This window comes from Nycticebus coucang, chromosome 21, assembly GCF_027406575.1.
Source record: "Nycticebus coucang isolate mNycCou1 chromosome 21, mNycCou1.pri, whole genome shotgun sequence".
NCBI classification, from domain to species: Eukaryota; Metazoa; Chordata; class Mammalia; order Primates; family Lorisidae; genus Nycticebus; species Nycticebus coucang.
In genome coordinates this window covers 16,029,130-16,046,695 of record NC_069800.1, presented here as the reverse complement: position 1 = coordinate 16,046,695, position 17,566 = coordinate 16,029,130, and the positions used below count along the sequence as shown (strand labels likewise).

The 17,566-nt window shown below is 43.7% G+C and overlaps 1 pseudogene; it reads right to left on the bottom strand.

Annotated features, from left to right (window-relative positions):
• Window positions 1-830: 830 nt before the first annotated feature.
• On the bottom strand, window positions 831-1,382 carry LOC128573963 (chromobox protein homolog 1-like; annotated as a pseudogene).
• Between the last annotated feature and the right edge of the window lie 16,184 nt (window positions 1,383-17,566).

Sequence of the window (17,566 nt, the reverse complement as noted above, 5' to 3'; positions counted from 1 at the left end):
CACCTCTAAGACAGAATGATCTCATGTATATTCTCCAATAAAAGACTTATCTCTCCTCAATCAGTTTCTATCTCCAAAATGGCAGCTTTGGTGACTTACAAGCTGGCTTAGTTCTTTGTGGGGAATAGCGATAAGCTCAGGCAAGAACACCTTGGCTTATAGGTTTCAGGCATTCACAGCTTTTAAACAGTCTCTCACAGTCCTCATTTATGGTGCCAATGACATTTTTTTAAAAAAGTAAAATGTTATGGACATAGAAGCAAATCATTAGTTGTCTGTTTTTTCCATTATTTCACCATTTCCCCAATCAGGCCCTAAATTTTAACCAAAATGATCTACTCATCTCCCTTCTTTCCCACCCTAACCCTCCCACCCCAAATAATACACCAGTAATAGCCAAAAACTACACACATGCTATGCTGTAAAAATGCAGAATTAACACTATTGGGAAGAAGGCTGTGGGTTGTGGAGATGCTCTTCGAAGTTCTACAGTTTTTGCTTTCCCACACACCCAATTCTGCAAGTTTTGTCCTTCATAGAAGGCCTTTTGCTTTTCTCAGCAAAGCGCAGAATGGGTTGCGCTTTGCTGAGAAACACTTATTCTGAAACACTTATTCCCCTTCCCCTCCCCTGGGATGGGTGTGCAAACTATACAGCTTGAACGGCTTTAAAGCACTTTGGGCTGCTGCAGGGCACAGAAACTATACTGGTTCTTCAAAGGACATCTTCTCAAGCCACCTCTATGGTATGGTATCAAGACAAGTAAAATTCCTTCCCTCTCCATTTGAAACCCACAGTCAGATGTGACGGGGGGTGGTACTTCAGGAAAGTTAATTCTTGTCATCTTTTTTGTCATCATCCTCTGAAGGGTAGGAATGCCACGTTAGCTTTTCCTCATAGGATATGACAACCTGTGGGTACTTGACATTGGCTTCCTTGGCAGGGACCAGGTCAGCCTCATCAGAGTTTTTCCATTTCATCAGGAACGTGAGCTCTCCACTGGAGTCTGTGGCTCCAATAATCCGCTCTGGCTCCAAACCCGGGCAGAGCCTCGTGGCTTTTCTGACTCTTCTTTCTTCTTTTTTGGTTTGCTTTCTTCTCCCTTATCTTCAGAATCAGAATCAGCTTTGCGCTTGCCTCCCTCTGATTTATCTGTCTGATGTGCTGTTTTCTGCGACTGTAAAAACTCAGCAATGAGATCAGGGCAATCCAGGTTCTCTTCTGGCTCCCATGTTTTGTCCTCATCTGAGAAACCCTTCCACTTTAGGAGGTACTCCACTTTGCCCTTTAGCACTCGACGAAGAATTTTTTTCCACCACATATTCCTCTTCCTCCTCTTCTAGCACGTCCTTTACTTTCTTCTTGTTTTGTTTCTTACCCATAGTGCCTGCCAGATTTCTGATATATAGGGTGACGCTGCTCAGAGCAGCACCCAAAAACCGGAGAGGAATCAGTGCTGCGCTACTAGCATGTCGCATCAGGCCAGCAGGGTCATTTGACATATTTTCTTCACACTGGTTAACATAGCCTTCCTGGCATTTTCTTAGTTACTGTGTTAAGACATTTATATTCTACATTTACTAAGTTTCACATGTACCCTTGTAAGATGCACCATAGATGTGGTCCCACCAATTACCCTCCCTCTGCCCATCCTCTCCTCCCCTCCATTTCCCCTTTCCCCATATTCTTGGGTTATAATTGGGTTATAGCTTTCATATGAAAGTTATAAATTAGTTTCATAGTAGGGCTAAGTACATTGGATACTTTTTCTTCCATTCTTGAGATACTTTACTAAGAAGAATATGTTCCAGCTCCATCCATGTAAACATGAAGAGGTGAAGTCTCTATCTTTCTTTAAGGCTGCATAATATTCCATGGTGTACATATACCACAATTTATTGATCCATTCGTGGATCGATGGGCACTTGGGCTTTTTCCATGACTTAGCTATTATGAATTGGGCTGCAATAAACATTCTGGTACAAATATCTTTGTTATAATGTGATTTTTGGTCTTCTGGATATATACCTAGTAGAGGAATTGTAGGATTGAATGGCGGGTCTATTTTTAGATCTCTAAGTGTTCTCCAAACATCTTTCCAAGAGGAACGTATTAATTTGCATTCCCACCGGCAAACTGGGTTATTCCAGTAACCCTGGAATAAAACCAACTTGATCATGGTGTATAATTTTTTTTGATATGTTGTTGAATTCTGTTTGCTAAGATCTTATTGAATATTTTTGCATCAATATTCATTAATGATATCTGGAATGCACCCAGTCAGCCAACCTGTACCTTTTTAGAGGACAATTTAAACCATTCACATTAATTGAGAGAATTGATAAGCCTGGTAGTATTTGGAATGTCATGTTTTTTGAATGTCCAGTGGACATTTTTAATCCTTTCACCACTGTGGAAGTTGGGTTTTGTTCAAAAATTTCTGGGTGAGTTTACTTTGGAGGTAGAGCATTTTGCTTGTCATTGGGGAGGATGGGTCTGAGAATATCCTGGAGAGCTGGTTTAGTTATGGAAAATTTCTTCAACATCTGTATGTCATTAAAATATTTGATTTATCCATCATAAATGAAACTCAGTTTAGCTGGATAGAGGATCCTGAAAGTTGTTATGTTTTCAGAGACTAAAGGTCGATTGCCATCCTCTTCTGGCTTGAAAGGTTTCAGCTGAGAGATCTGCAGTCATTCTGATATTTCTGCCTTTGTTGGTAATGCTTTTCTTACATCTTGCAGAATTTTCTCCTTTGTCTTAACTTTGGCAAAGTTAATCACAATGTGTCTAGAAGATGCTTTATTTTGATTGAGTCTTGCTGGGGTTCTGAAAATGTCTACTACCTGAAGTTCTGTATCTCTTGCAATGCTTGGGAAATTCTCTTGGAGTACAGCATCTGTACCTTTAGGACCATTATCTTCTCCTTTGGGAATTCCTATAAGATGAATGTTTGATCTTTTGGAGTGATCCCTCAACACTCTCAGGGAATGATCAGTTTTTACATTCTATTTCTCTGCCTCTTTGAGCATTTGGGAACATTCAAAAGCTTTGTCTTTAATTTTAGAGTTCCTTTCTTATGTTCTTATGTTCAACTCTATTACTGAGGGATTTTACTGTTTTTGGAGCTTCTTGAATAACTTTTTCATTGTCTTGAGCTCTGCTATGTCTTTTCTCATTATGTCTATATCTTTGGTGACTTTGTCTTTGAATTCATTAATTTCTTGAGACAACTTTAGAACTATTATTTGTATTTCAATGTCTAACTTTTCTTCCATTCTATTCATCTTAGTTGTGATCCATATTTTGAATTTGACTTCTGATATTTTAGCCATTTTTCTATGCATGGCACCTTCAGTTGTATCTCCTTTGTCATTCCTTGAGGGGGGTTCTCTATTCTGGTTTTGTGTGTTGCCAGAGTTCGTCCCTTGGTTCCACACAATGTTTATTTTCTACTGTTTGGTTATTAGAACTGGTAGGGTTAGATTGAATTGGGGTTCCCAGGTAGGAGAGATAATCAGCCCCTTACCAAAGCACTAGGCTTTGTAATTGCGGGTTATCCCCTACAACCTTACAAAGGCTCCTTTCAGAGTTTTGGCCAGAGACTCTGAAGACTTACTTAGTGAGATATTGCAAGCTAGCTCTGTTTTGATATCAGCCAACCTTTACCCTATCCTAAGAAGCCATAATATTAGGTTTAAATCTCAGCTGTGGAGAGATACAGACAGCTGCAGTGCCCCACCCCACCCTTCAGTTGTTTTCTGCTACAGAACTTCAAAGGTCAACCTCAGAGTGTCCCTGGGTGGGCAGCCCCAGACATGAGCTCCAATCAAATTGTCTCAGGAAGTACAAAGCCTGCTCAACAGAGAGGAATCCAAGGGTCTCCAACACCATATTTGGAGTCAGGGGTCCATGCCCCTTCCCACCAGACTCAGTACATACTGGCGTCTGCTTCTCTGCATGCTGGCCCATTTGGAGCTGGGGACCATGCTCCTGCCTGCTGTTCTCAGTCCACACCTGGCAAGTCTCTGCTCACCTGCCCAGTTGGAGTCAGGGGAGCATACCCTACCTGTCAGTCTGAGTCCACACTCGGCAAGCCTCTGCTTGCCAGCCCAGTTGGAGTCAGGGGACCATGCCCCCTCTCTGAGGTCTCAGTCCAGACCCAGAGGCTTGCTGGCTCTGCTGGAGTCAGGGGACTATGCCCTTGCCCTCAGGTCTCGGACCACACCTTGGCAAGCCTCTGTTCACCTGTGCAGCTGGGGCCAGGACTGTCTGCAGAACTCAGTCCACAGCAGGCAACCACTCTCCTGCTTGTGGGCACTGCCAGAGCTAGGGGGTTTGCACCCCCTCTCACCAGACATAGCCCAAATTGAATGTCAACACCACCACTGGCTGGGAAAAGTCACAACCAGGGGACTGCTCCTCCTCCTGCTCAATGTCCCTTTTCTTCCCATGCTCTCCTTCTTCCCTAGTAATCACAGATTCTGTCCTGATGTTTTGCAGTCAACACTATGCCTAGATCTCTCAGGAAAAGACCAAACACTCTGTGCTCTGCAGGGGGCAGAACTTCAGACTGCCATGTGAGGAAGAGTGGCCTGGGAGTTTGGAATTGTGGGGGGAAATATCTGTTAAATTTTATGCCTGATGGGGTGGTATCTAGGTTCATAAGTGGGGCCTCCCTGGAGAAAGAGACATGGTGTTTAGCGGCTCTCTCCAGTGAGGTAAAATGAGAAGTCTTTTGTTCCCTGCTCATTCACAGAGAGTCTGTGGTGGACCTCCTGCTAGCGGGAGGGGCTTCCTGTCCTCTAGTCAATAGGCTTTGCACCTATAATTTGTTTTCTTAAATGCTTTTCCTTGGAGTCACAGCTTGCTAAAATTCTTTCTTGGCTCAGCTCCCCACCTTTGATTTCATAGAGTCTGATTCTGTCCAGTTTTTCTCCCTCTGCTCAGGAGCCTCTGCTGAGGGTTGCTACTAATCAGCTATCTTCCTAGAATTCCTGTGTGTGTGTGTGTTTAATTTAAAGAATGGCTCTCATTATGTTCCCCAGGCTGATCTTGAACTCCTGGCTTCAAATGATCCTTGTGCCCTGGCCTCCCAAACTGCCAGAATTATAGGTGTGAGCCACTGTGGCCAGTCTAGTTTACATATTAAATGAAAATTAAACCCACAGGCATAGAACCTGCAATGCATGATGGAAGTGATGATAGTAAGATGAACCACAACTGAGATCTCAGCAAGGACAGCTGTATCACCCTTGTCATTTGGCTAACAGCAATTATGAAGATGTCATTTATAGGAGCCTTGAATTCAGGGCTGATGAAATAGGGAAAAATGTGCATGTCAGAATTGAAACAACAAAGCAAAATTGAAAATCACTCTCAGTCACAACTCCTCTCTAATTACCTATGTATTTGGATTGTAAATATTGAATTTTACCTTTATCAACTTACATTATTGTAAGATTAACTTAAATATGATTTTTGATTATGTTAATAGCTTGGAATAAGTATCATCCATTGTCAGTGTCCCCACGTGTACATTTGTCAAATGGTTAGATGAGCATTTTCCTAAAAGGTACCAAAAGGAAGCATTTCTTATTCCATCACTGTGGTGTTGAGGAACTTTTGGGATGCTCCTAGGAGGAACTGCCCCTTTGGGAATAAGGTGTTGAACGTTTTCCTCAGGGATAAAACAAGGGGAAGCTACTGAGAGGCCTGTAGTGTGGACAAATGAGAGAGCAGGATGAGGGAATGAGAGAGAAATATTTAGAGGAAAGAAGTGATGATAAAGCAGTAGCCAGGTAGGAAGGAAGATTTGGAAGAGGAAAGTGAGCTACATCTGATACAGGTTGTTCAAGCCTCAGTGGGTTTCTCCCATGTGCATTGACCATATAGCACAAAATAATGAACTTGAAGATTCTTGTGAGCCTAATTACCTCCTCTATAAAATGGGATGATGATGATGGTGGTGATTGTGGTAATGGTGATAATGATGGTGACAGTGGTGATAATTGTGGTGATGGTGATGGTGATGGTGGTGGTGATGGTGATGGTGGTCATGGTGATGATGACAGTGGTGGCGGTGATGATGGTGATAATGATGGTGGTGATGATGACAATGGTGATGGTGGTAATGATGCTGATGATGGTGGTGATGATGATGATGATGGTGGTGGTGGTGATGATGATGGTGGTGGTGGTGGTGATGATGGTGATGATGATGATGGTGGTGGTGATGGTGATGATGACTGTGGTGGCTGTGATGATGATGATGATGGTGGTGGTGGTAATGATGGTGGTGATGATGGTGATGATGGTGGTGGTGATGGTGGTATGATGATGATGTACCTCCTGTGTTATGAAGATCCATTGAGATGACAGATGTAAGGTCTTTACCTCAGCACCCAGAGGGTAAATACTTAACTAATGTAGTTAATGTTAAAATTTGACACAGGTAGTGATCTAGATATAAATAACAACCTTCTTATAAAAATCTGGAATATATTCTGGCTAATGTTTTTGTACTTATCACATATCAATGATAATTTTTCAAAACAGATTATCATCAGGTAAATGTAATTGAAGCAAATAGAGTGACATATAAGTCACTTTGAGATCCTGCAGTGTCCCAGGGCACTGGTGGCACCACCATTTTCCATGGGCAATTGAGCCTTTTGGCAGAATTTATTTACTGCCTGGATTCAAATCTTAGCTCCATTTACCATCTTTATGACCTTATGTGAGTTTCCTAACCTCTCTGAGCCTCAAGGTTATCATCTGTAAGTGGGACATAATGACAGTGTCCATTACATAGAGTTGTTGTGAAAGCTATATAGATTATATAGGTAAAAACTTAAATGAGTTTGGACTTATAGCACTCAATACAGTAGTCCCCTCTTATCCATGGTTTCACTTTCTGTTTAGCTTTTTTGTTCACTTTAGCTATTGTCAACTGTGGCTCAAAAATAGGTGAGCACAGTGCAGTAAGATATTTTGACAAAGAGAGACAACATTCACATAACTTGTGCTACAATAAGTTGCTATAATTGTTCTATTTGATTATCAGTTATCGCTAATCTCTTACTGTGCCTAATTTATAAATTAAACTTTATCATAGGTATGTACGTATAGAAAAAAACTATAGGCTACATAGGATTTGGTGTTCTCTGTGGTTTCAGGCATCCCTTCAGGGTCTTGCTACATATTCCTCATAGATAAGGGGAGACTAAAGGACTTACCAACTACTATACTTACACTGGAGGGATAGGTCACAGTCAAATTCATAGAGAACCCTGGTTAGGTGAATGCTGAAAACCTTTTATCCCAAGCAAGACCAAAGTGGATGGAATGCAGATTCTAGATTAATCCTCCCTGGCTTGCAAAGTCAGCCTGTATTGTTCATGCCATGTGTAGGGATGAGACAGGGGACATGTAGCTTGTCTTGGGGAAGTTGTAATGAGCACTGCATGCAGCTGGCAGGCAGTTGGAGGCAGGAACCTGTGCCAGGAGTTGGTCAACAGCATACACACAACTGCCCCATAAAGGCCTTTCTGTTTGACTGTCCAGCATCAGCACCACCTTCTGTCTGCAATAGGAGAATACTCCACCTTGTAAGCTTTGGTGGAAGATAGGGCCTACTCCCCAAATATAAGCTAAAAATGCTGGGTTCTAGTATTCTCATCCTCTTGTGCATCTGGGATACAGGCATGAGTCACCAGTACTGTTTTGGGACTTTGGCCTGGGAGCTTGCGCAAGTGAGAGGCAGAAGTGGATCAGAGAACATCCTGGAAGAATGGGGGTGACAATGCAGGAGCTGCCTCCAACCCTGATGGCTCAAACAGCAGAGCCCATTGGGACTGATGCTGCTTCCTGCAGGTCAGCAGAGGTGGTGCTGCACCATCTGCTCCCTGCTCTCTGCACATTCCTTCTTCACTATTCTCTGTCCTATCTGTGTCTTGAGAGGCAGATCTCTGTGAATGGCATCCTGGGACTCTGTTGCCTTTAGGCTTGCGGTTGGGTTTGGCCAATGGGTAGCACAGGAAGGAAAGAAGAAAAGAGGGCCTTCTTTCTTTCCTGCATGCCTGGGGCCAAGTTTCTAGAGATGGCTGTCTTTCCCTGACTGTGGCTCTGGTTTGGTGGTCCTTCCTCCAAGCCTCCAGTGCCAGTGGGCTCCAGCTTAGCCCTAGACCAGGGATGGTAATTACTTCCTTCCATCATAGCCTCTGGGGACTTCAACATCTCTTTTTGTTCCTTAATCCTTCCCACTTTAATAAATTCCTTTCTTAAAGCGTCAGCTTCTATTCTGTTTTTTTCTTTTTTTTTTTTTTTTTTTGCTGAGCCTTTAGGACACTTGGGTCTTGTAAAGTTGTCACTTGCCCAGTTGATGCGGTTGAAATAGACATATCTAAATGAAGGAATTCCTTGCATTTAAGCTGATGTGGAAGGGACAGTCCTGGGGTGTACTTGGACTGAAACTGCTTTATAAAAGCTGTCTTGGGGCGGCGCCTGTGGCTCAGTCGGTAGGGCGCCGGCCCCATATACCGAGGGTGGCGGGTTCAAGCCCAGCCCCGGCCAAACTGCAACCAAAAAATAGCCGGGCGTTGTGGCGGGCGCCTGTAGTTCCAGCTACTCCGGAGGCTGAGGCAAGAGAATCGCTTAAGCCCAGGAGTTGGAGGTTGCTGTGAGCTGTGTGACGCCACGGCACTCTACCGAGGGCCATAAAGTGAGACTCTGTCTCTACAAAAAAAAAAAAAAAAAAAAAAAACTGTCTTAAATCTGTCATCCAGCTACAGATAGCATGATGACTGGGAAAAACATCCCCATAGTTGGCTGTGGAAGTCTGCAAAAATCGCAAAAATGGCCACTCTTGTTCATTTTTTACTGTATCCATTTGTCTTACAATGGGACTTTGCAGCTTCTTCCGTTGGGAAGGGAGTCTATTTCTGTGCCCCTTGAATCTGGCCTTTGACTTGCTTTAACCAGTAGCCTACAGCAGAGGAGAGGACAGGCCAGTTCTGGCACTATGCCTCAGAAAGACACATATGTTCAGCTTGTTTTCTTTGGACCTCTGCCCCACCATGAAAACAAGCCAGGGCTGACCTGCTGTGGGATCAGGGATCTAGTGCCAGGGCCAAGTATCCAAGTTAAGGCCCACACATGTGAGAGAGCCCAGACAAGACCAGCAAAGCCAACTTGCTGCTGATGGGGGCATCTGATGAGACCAGCAGAATCGCCAGCTGAGCCCAACCTAGACTTCTGATTCACAGAGCTAAATAAATTGTTCCGGTTTCAGAGAAGTTTGTTACAGAGCTATAGATAACTGAAATACCATCTGTTGGGTGGCCCAGGCTCTGTTCCCACTTGCTGGTGGCCCAGCAATATCATCTAGGGGCATGGTGGGTGTGTGGGCATCTTCTCACAGGTCCCCATCACTACCCTCATTTTCTGTGGGAGGAAACAAAAGAAACTCCGTTGTTTCTGAGCTTGGGAAACCTCCCTTCTTTCCCTCCTTGGGCGGGCAAGGGGAGAGAAGCAAAGTCGTTACTTCTGGCTTCATAGTCCATCCACGAGCTGAAAGCCAGAGTCAGTGCCTTGTCCAGTAATACTCCTCTCCACACGGCTTCCTCTGTCCTGACTCCCCTATTTATCTATGGAAGCAGCTGCTCCCCAGCTTCTGGCTTGTCTGCATTTCAAAGCTAATGGCCTTTCACAAAAGGCAGACTCCAGAAGCAAAGAATTCTCCCGTCTTGGCTGTTCAGCTGCCTACTGAGCCATTCAGGAAGCAGTGGGGACCTGCCTCTGTGTTGCTCTAAATGGGAAATTAACAAACACAATATGGTAAAATTGCCCCAAATTGGAAGGATCAGTGTAAGGATGTGAGATGGACTGAAGCAAAAACTGCAATCAGGAACAATGGTGGGCGATGAATGGTGGGAAATGAGAACGCCCTTGCAGCACCCAGAGCCCTGTCTGGCTGTTCCCTCCCCCACCTTCCTCCTCTGCAGGCTACAAGCTGATCTTGTTTATCAAATTTCTGCCACTTTGCTCTGGGATGCCTACACGTCCACATTTTTCGCAATAAAAAGATAGTGTAAATGCACCCCATATCCCTTGTCTTAAGGACTTGACTACTCTTGAAATGCAGGTCCTGTGTCTACAGAGTGTTCTTAGAGTAAATTCACTGGTAGGGGAATGACTTAGCTTGGTGCTTCCCAGCCCATATTGACTCCTAGACTGGTGAATCAGCAAAGTTGTGTTTTTAATCTCAACCTGAAGAGAAGGCGAAGGGAGTCTGCGACCATGGGTCCCACAGAAAGAGGTGGGATTGGAAGCTAGGCAGTGAGGAGTTCTTTCTGGTGAGTTTCTTTATTTGGGAAGTCCTGAACTGAATGCCTTTCCAAAATTGGAATTATATTCCCAAGAAACAAATCATAATATACTGATCTGGAAACCTGAAGATTGGTTTGATGTACTTTGGGATGACCATCAACTATGCTCAAACGCGCCAACTTTTGAGCACTTGTCAAAGACGAGTGTTCTCCAGAAAGGTTGACTCGATGTCTGTGGCTTCCAGAAGTGTACGAGGGGCTCATTTACTCAGCTTACCATCAGCACCAGGAGTTAGCGTGGAATTGGGTGGTGAAAATGGTGTGTCATATTGATTTACATTCTGTGTGTGTGTGTGTGTGTGAGAGAGAGAGAATGATATTTGTATTTATTCTTTTGTAAATTCCTTAAGTTGCCTTTTTTCTCTTTTGTAGTTTTATTGGTTTTATTTTTAATTTTTTCTATTTATTTTTATTTGTATATATTCATAGGGTACAAGTGCATTTTGCAGCATTGATATATTGCATCGTGGTTAAGTCACAGCCTTAAGTGCGTCTGTCAATGGAGCAAGGTACATGGTGCCCAGCAGGAAACCTCCCACTGTCCATCACCCTCCCAACTCCCTCCCCACTCTAAGTCTCCGTCTTCCATCACTCCCTGCCCTGCTTTCACGTGTACACATGACTTAGTGCCCATTATAAGGGAGAATGTGTATATTTTTCTTTCTGTCTGAGTTGTTTCACTTATGATAATTACCTTCAGTTCCATGTATGTTGCTGCAAAAGATAGGATTTCATTCTTTTTCATGACTGAATAGTATTCCACTTGGATACATAGATCACATTTTCTTTATCCAGTCCTCCATTGACAGATACGTAGGTTGATTTGATATCTTTTCTATCTATGTGTGATTAAACATGTGAGTGCAGGTGTCTTTTTATTTATTAATTTCTTTTCCTTTGTCTAGATACCCAGCAGCAGGATTGGGGGATTGTATGGTGCTTCTGCTTTTAGCTCTTTGGTAAATCTCCTTTAGAGTTTTAAAGACTGATTTTTAAAAGGTTGTTAACTGTGTCATTTTTATACCGCAAGCTATACCTAATTGGCATGGCCAATTAACTGGAACTGTGGTCAGTTGAATTACTTGTAAATGGTAAAATTATTATTTTTTTTTTAAGAAAAAGAGAGATAATCTTCCTAGAAGTGAATGACTTAATTTTGGAAAGATGAAGCTCTCTCCAAATTAATGAAAAGATTTAAGTCAATTCTTTTTTTTTTTATTGTTGGGTATTCATTGAGGGTACAATAAGCCAGGTTACACTGATTGCAATTGTTAGGTAAAGTCCCTCTTGCAATCATGTCTTGCCCTCATAAAGTGTGACACACACCAAGGCCCCACCCCCCTCCCTTGTCCCTCTTTCTGCTTTTCCTCCTCCCCCATAACCTTAATTGTCATTAATTGTCCTCATTTAAATGGAAATGAGGAAAAGTCGCCCCACTCCCCACACCAGTGGCACCTTGAATCAAATGAAACCTGGATGGACGTGAAGACATTATTCTTAGTAAAGCATCACAAGAATGGAGAAGCATGAATCCTATGTACTCAATTTTGATATGAGGACAAATAAATGGTAAAATTATTAACCAATTTTCTTTTCTATATGTGCACTTCCTCCTGCCCCAGACTGAATTTGACTTTAAAGTTAGAATGTATGGGTGTTCTTTCGCCATTTAGAAAAATGTGAATTTGGTATAATGGGATTGATCTTTTCTTTCATCATTTATTCCTTTATTGAGTAGAAAAAAACTGTACCTGAGATTATGGGTAGCTCTACTAAATTTTATTATAATTTAATCTCTGACATCTAACTCCTTAAAGCAGCTGGTATTTATTTTGTGGTTTCCTATAAGGTAGGGACCTTACTTTAGGAAATAGTATTTAGATGCTTCAAAGAGGCTATGGTTCCAAACCTCCTAGGTAGGCATCAGGGGAAAGTCGCCCCACTCCCCACACCACTGGCACCTTGAATCAAATGAAACTTTGTTGCACCAAGTCAGAGCATCCTCCAGGGTGGGGGCGAGGCTCCTCATGGGACAGTTAAACACACCATTCTGATGGAATCAGAGTAGGTAGGGCACTGGGGGGAAGTGGACATGAGGTTAACTTTGCCACCCCCAAGACACACTGTTCAGGGTATACGCATTGCTACAAACAGTGTAATTGGAAAGTGAGCACCATATAAAGAGGTGAAGGGCCCGGGAAGGACAAAGGGTCTTATTTATTGGTTTCCTGTGGTTGCAGTGACAAATCATCACGGTCATAGTGGTTAAGTGACACAAATTTATTGTCTTACAATTCTGGAGGTTAGAGTCTGACATCAGTCTCACTAGGCCAAAATAAAGGTATGGGCAGTGCTGGTTCCTGGAGGATCTGAGGAGGAACCTGCTTCCTTGCCTTTTCCTCCTGATTCCTGAGGGGCAACCTGCATCCTTGCTCGGGGCCCCTTCCATCTTCACTGCACACCGCTGCCAACGTGCTTTCATCATCGTCACCTCCATGACTCTGACCCTCCTGCCTTTCTCCTTACAGACCTCCTTTTACATCTTATACCCACCTACATCTACTCAGATAATCCAGGATAATCTCCTCACTTAAAGACCCTTAATTTAATTGCATCTGCGGAATCCCTTTGCCGTGTAAGAAAACATTTGTAGGTTCCAGCGACTAGGGGAATTCACTACTCAGCTTACCGCAGGGTCACTTGACCAAGTTTTTGGAAAGTGAATCATATAGTCAGTCAAGGCCAATGAATCCAAATAGAATATTTCTCTCCAAAGAATGGTAACACCTTTGACTGTGACACTGCATGTCCCAATTAGGTATAGAAAATTGGAGGCAGCAAGTCCCCAAAACAATGCTCCTTGCCAGGTTATAAAAGGCCAAACACCTCCAGAGCCAGTGGGCACGCTGATGGAAGTGGAGGCCATGCACACAGCAGGTGGCATCACGGGAGGCATGACCCGGACACGGCATCGTGGAAGGAAGCCCTGGGGAAGCAGCCAGATGGAAGCCCATAGAGCCAGGAGAGAGATGGAAGACTCTGCTTCTTGCAAAACATAGACCCTGGGGTTTTCAGAGGTGCTCGCTGGCCTGGCTGCATTTTCCTCTCAGCTTTTGAGTACCCGAGTTTCTGTTTCCATTCCGCCACTGGCTCCACTGTCTGCAAACATGTGGGAGGTTTTGTATAAACTGCATTGGAGGGAATTTCACAGCAGCCTACACGTAGTCCACAGCCAGCAGAGCGGAGGACAGTGGGGGTGGGTTCTTTTCCCCTCCTGACAATGTTTACAGGCTCAGGCGCTGGCCTCGGGGGAAGGACAGAGCAGATGCCTTCCCTAACAGGGAGGACCCGGAGGACGTGGTACATGTATTTCAGAATGGGACAGAGAAATCCCAAACCCTGCCCAGACTGAAAAAAAATAGAAAGTGGTTTGGATAGGAAGTAGGACTCCAAGACCATGAAGGCCAAGGCTATATTTGATACATAAAAGAAGAAAATCCCAGGAACACCAACAAAGGACGGGTGAACGGGCATCCTTTCCTTCTGTTCTACTGTACCCTGCCCCCACGCACGGCCCCCTTTTGGTCACGCAAGTGGACCCACAGCTGTGATCAGGAAAATGTTACTTTCTAAATAGGGAGTGTGTAGTGTGAGGGAGTAAGAATCCAGGAGCTCTGGATTTGGGTCCCAATCTCCTTTTCGAAGACCCCCCCAACTCTATAGCCCCTTTGTGAAGCGAGGACTTTATCTAAATCAATGGTTTTCAATGCTGTTGGGTGTCAGGCCCTCCTGGAGGATTCCCACCTAGTCGCACTGTATATGTGATTTAATTAGGAGATGACACAAGAAACCATGGCATCCTACTGTGTTCCACCAAAAGCAGAGTCCATGGCAAAGACCTGAGTGCTGAGAGTTGTATTTGAGAGGTGATTTTGAGGAGGTCGTCATGGGGTGAGGGAGGTGGAGAGGATGAGATTTGAAAGTAAAGAAGCCGACAAAATGTCTGCTAGTGAGCAGGGTGGCCTCTGCAGCCAATGGGGCTTTCATGCCACTAGACATCCCAGAGGGGACCCCTGGACCACAGCTTGTGCATAATCGGCATGCTTGTTAGAAATTCGGAATGTGAGTCTCCACCCGGTGGGACTCAGCAATTCCTGTTACTCATGTCTCCGGGAGACTGTGTTGCACACTGAAGTCTGAGAGCCACCAGGACAGAATGTGTCACAGACCCGTCCCGCTGAGAGGCTGAGGGACAAGGAGGCTGGAGTGACCATCCGCCAAGTCTCCTGTCTCACGGGGTGAGGTTGCTTGGGGATGTGGACTCCTCAGGATGCCGAGCTGCCCTGTGCACGGTCCAGGCAAGGTCCCCCTGGTACTGGAGAGAGCTCCCAGGTGGAGGAGCTGAAAGGTGCAGGTGCCTCCTGGGGATGCTGCCCGTGGAGACAGGACTCTCCAGGGAGGTGCCTGTGGAGCCAAGGGTGCCAGGGTGGGACAGCAGCAGAATGAACAGGGGGCGACTTTGAAGTTTCTCACACTTTCCTACCAAGTGGCTCTCATGTCATGAGAGGAGAAAATCACACTTTGAGAATGGAGAGTGTAGCTTTATGCCCCCAGCCAGGCACAAGAGGTTCCTGGAAACTTGTATTCTACTCCATGGTGTACCTGTAATTTAGGGGAAAAAAGGTTTGAAAGTATTAACAATGAAGTTGGACTGAAGCTGCATTGGGGTTTTTACAGCCTCAGCCAGTGGCTTTCAGCCCTGTCTGCCTCCTGCACAGCCACCTGTTCCCAGCTATAACTCTGGGGGATTTAAGCCTGCAGTTCAGAAGCATGAATCGTCACCCACTTTGTCTCACAAATTGCCACTCAGATTCAGAGAAGTGAAGTGGCTTCTCTAAGGTTACACAGCCAATTTGTAGAATAGCCAATTTCCAGAGCCTGATCCTCTTAACCAGCAGCCAAGGAAAATGAATTATACAAAAGAACCTCCCCCCTTTCTCTACCTTGCCTTTCCTCCTTGTTCCTCAAGAAGGGGTAGGGAGATTTGGCTGAGTGCCCCCTCCTTTGCCAAAGGGAGTTTTGGAATGGTTTCAGGGGTCCTCAAACTTTTTATTTTATTTTATTAAATCATAGCTGTGTACATCAATATGATCATGGGGCACCATACACTTGGTTCATAGAATATTTGACACACTTTCGTCAAATTAGTTGACATAGCCCTCCTGGCATTTTCTTAGTTACTTTGCCAAGACATTTACATTCCACATTTGCCAAGCCTCACATGTACCCTTGAAGATGCACCACAGGTGTGATCCTTTCAATTCCCCTCCCTCTACCCACCTCCCCCCTCCCTCCCCACGCTTTCCCCCTTCCCCCTGTTCTTAGGTTGTAACTTGGTTATAGCTTTCATGTGAAGGTCCTAAGTTAGTTTCATAGTAGGGGTGGATACATTAGATATTTTTTCTTCCATTCTTGAGACACTTTACTGAGAAGAATATGTTCCAGCTCCATCCATGTAAACATGAAAGAGGTAAAGTCTCCATCTTTCTTCAAGGCTGCATAGTATTCCATGGTGTACATATACCACAATTTGTTAATCCATTCGTGGATCGATGGGCACTTGGGTTTTTTCCATGACTTAGCAATTATGAATAGGGCTGCAATAAAGATTCTGGGACAAATATATTTGTTATGATGTGGTTTTTGGTCTTCTGGGTATATGCCCAGCAGAGGAATTACAGGATTGAATGGCAGATCTATTTTTAGATCTCTAAGTGTTCTCCATATATTTTTCCAAAAGGAATGTATTAGTTTGCATTCCCACCAGCAGTGCAAAAGTGTTCCCTTTTCTCCACATCCACGCCAACATCTCTGGTCTTGAGATTTTGTGATATAGGCTAGTCTCACTGGAGTTAGATGATATCTCAAAGTAGTTTTGATTTGCATTTCTCTGATGATTAAAGATGATGAGCATTTTTTCATATGTCTGAAGGCCGCTCACCTGTCTTCTTCAGAGAAGTTTCTTTTCAAGTCTCTTGCCCAGCCTGTGATGGTATCCCTTGTTCTTTTCTTGCTAATGCGTTTGAGTTCTCTGTGGATTCTGGTTATTAAACCTTTGTCAGAGACATAACCTGCAAATATCTTCTCCCATTCTGTGGGCTGTTTGCTTGCTTTACTTACTGTGTTCTTGGCTGTGCAGAAGCTTTTTAGTTTGATCAAGTCCGAAAAGTGTATTTTTGAAGCTGCTTCAATCGCCCGGGGGGTCCTTCTCATAAAAAATTTGCCCAACCCAATTTCTTCAAGGGTTTTCCCTGCGCTCTCTTCTAGTATTTTTATAGTTTCATGTCTTAAGTTTAGGTCTTTAATCCAGTCAGAGTCTATCTTGGTTAGTGGTGAAAGGTGTGGATTCAGTTTCAGTCTTCTACAGGTTGCCAGCCAGTTCACCCAGCACCATTTGTTAACTAGGGAATCTTTTCCCCACTGGATGTTTTCAATTGGCTTGTCAAAGATTAAATAATGGTAAGTAGCTGGGTTCATCTCTTGGTTCTCTATTCTGTTCCAAACATCTACTTCTCTGTTTGTGTGCCAGTACCATGCTGTTTTGATCACTATCGATTTGTAGTATAGTCTGAGGTCTGGTAGCGTAATTCCTCCTGCTTTGTTTTTATTTTTGAGTAATGTCTTGGCTATTCAAGGTTTTTTCTGATTCCACATAAAACGAAGGTTTGTTTTTTCAATATCTTTAAAGTATGACAGTGGAACTTTAATAGGGATTGCATTGAAGTTATATATTGCTTTGGGTAGTATGGACATTTTAACAATGTTGATTCTTCCCAGCCATGAGCGTGGTATGTTTTTCCATTTATTAACATTCTCGGCTATCTCTTTTCTTAGTTTCATAGTTCTCTTTATATAGATCTTTCGCATCCTTTGTTAGATAAACTCCCAAATGTTTCATCTTCTTTGGCATTACTGTGAATGGGGTAGAGCCCTTAATTGTTTTTTTCAGCTTGACTATTGTTGGTATATATAAAGGCTACCGATTTATGAATGTTGATTTTGTAACCTGAGACGTTGCTGTATTCCTTGATCACTTCTAAGAGTTTTGTAGTAGAGTCCCTAGTGTTTTCCAGATATACAATCATATCATCTGCGAAGAGAGAAAGTTTGATCTC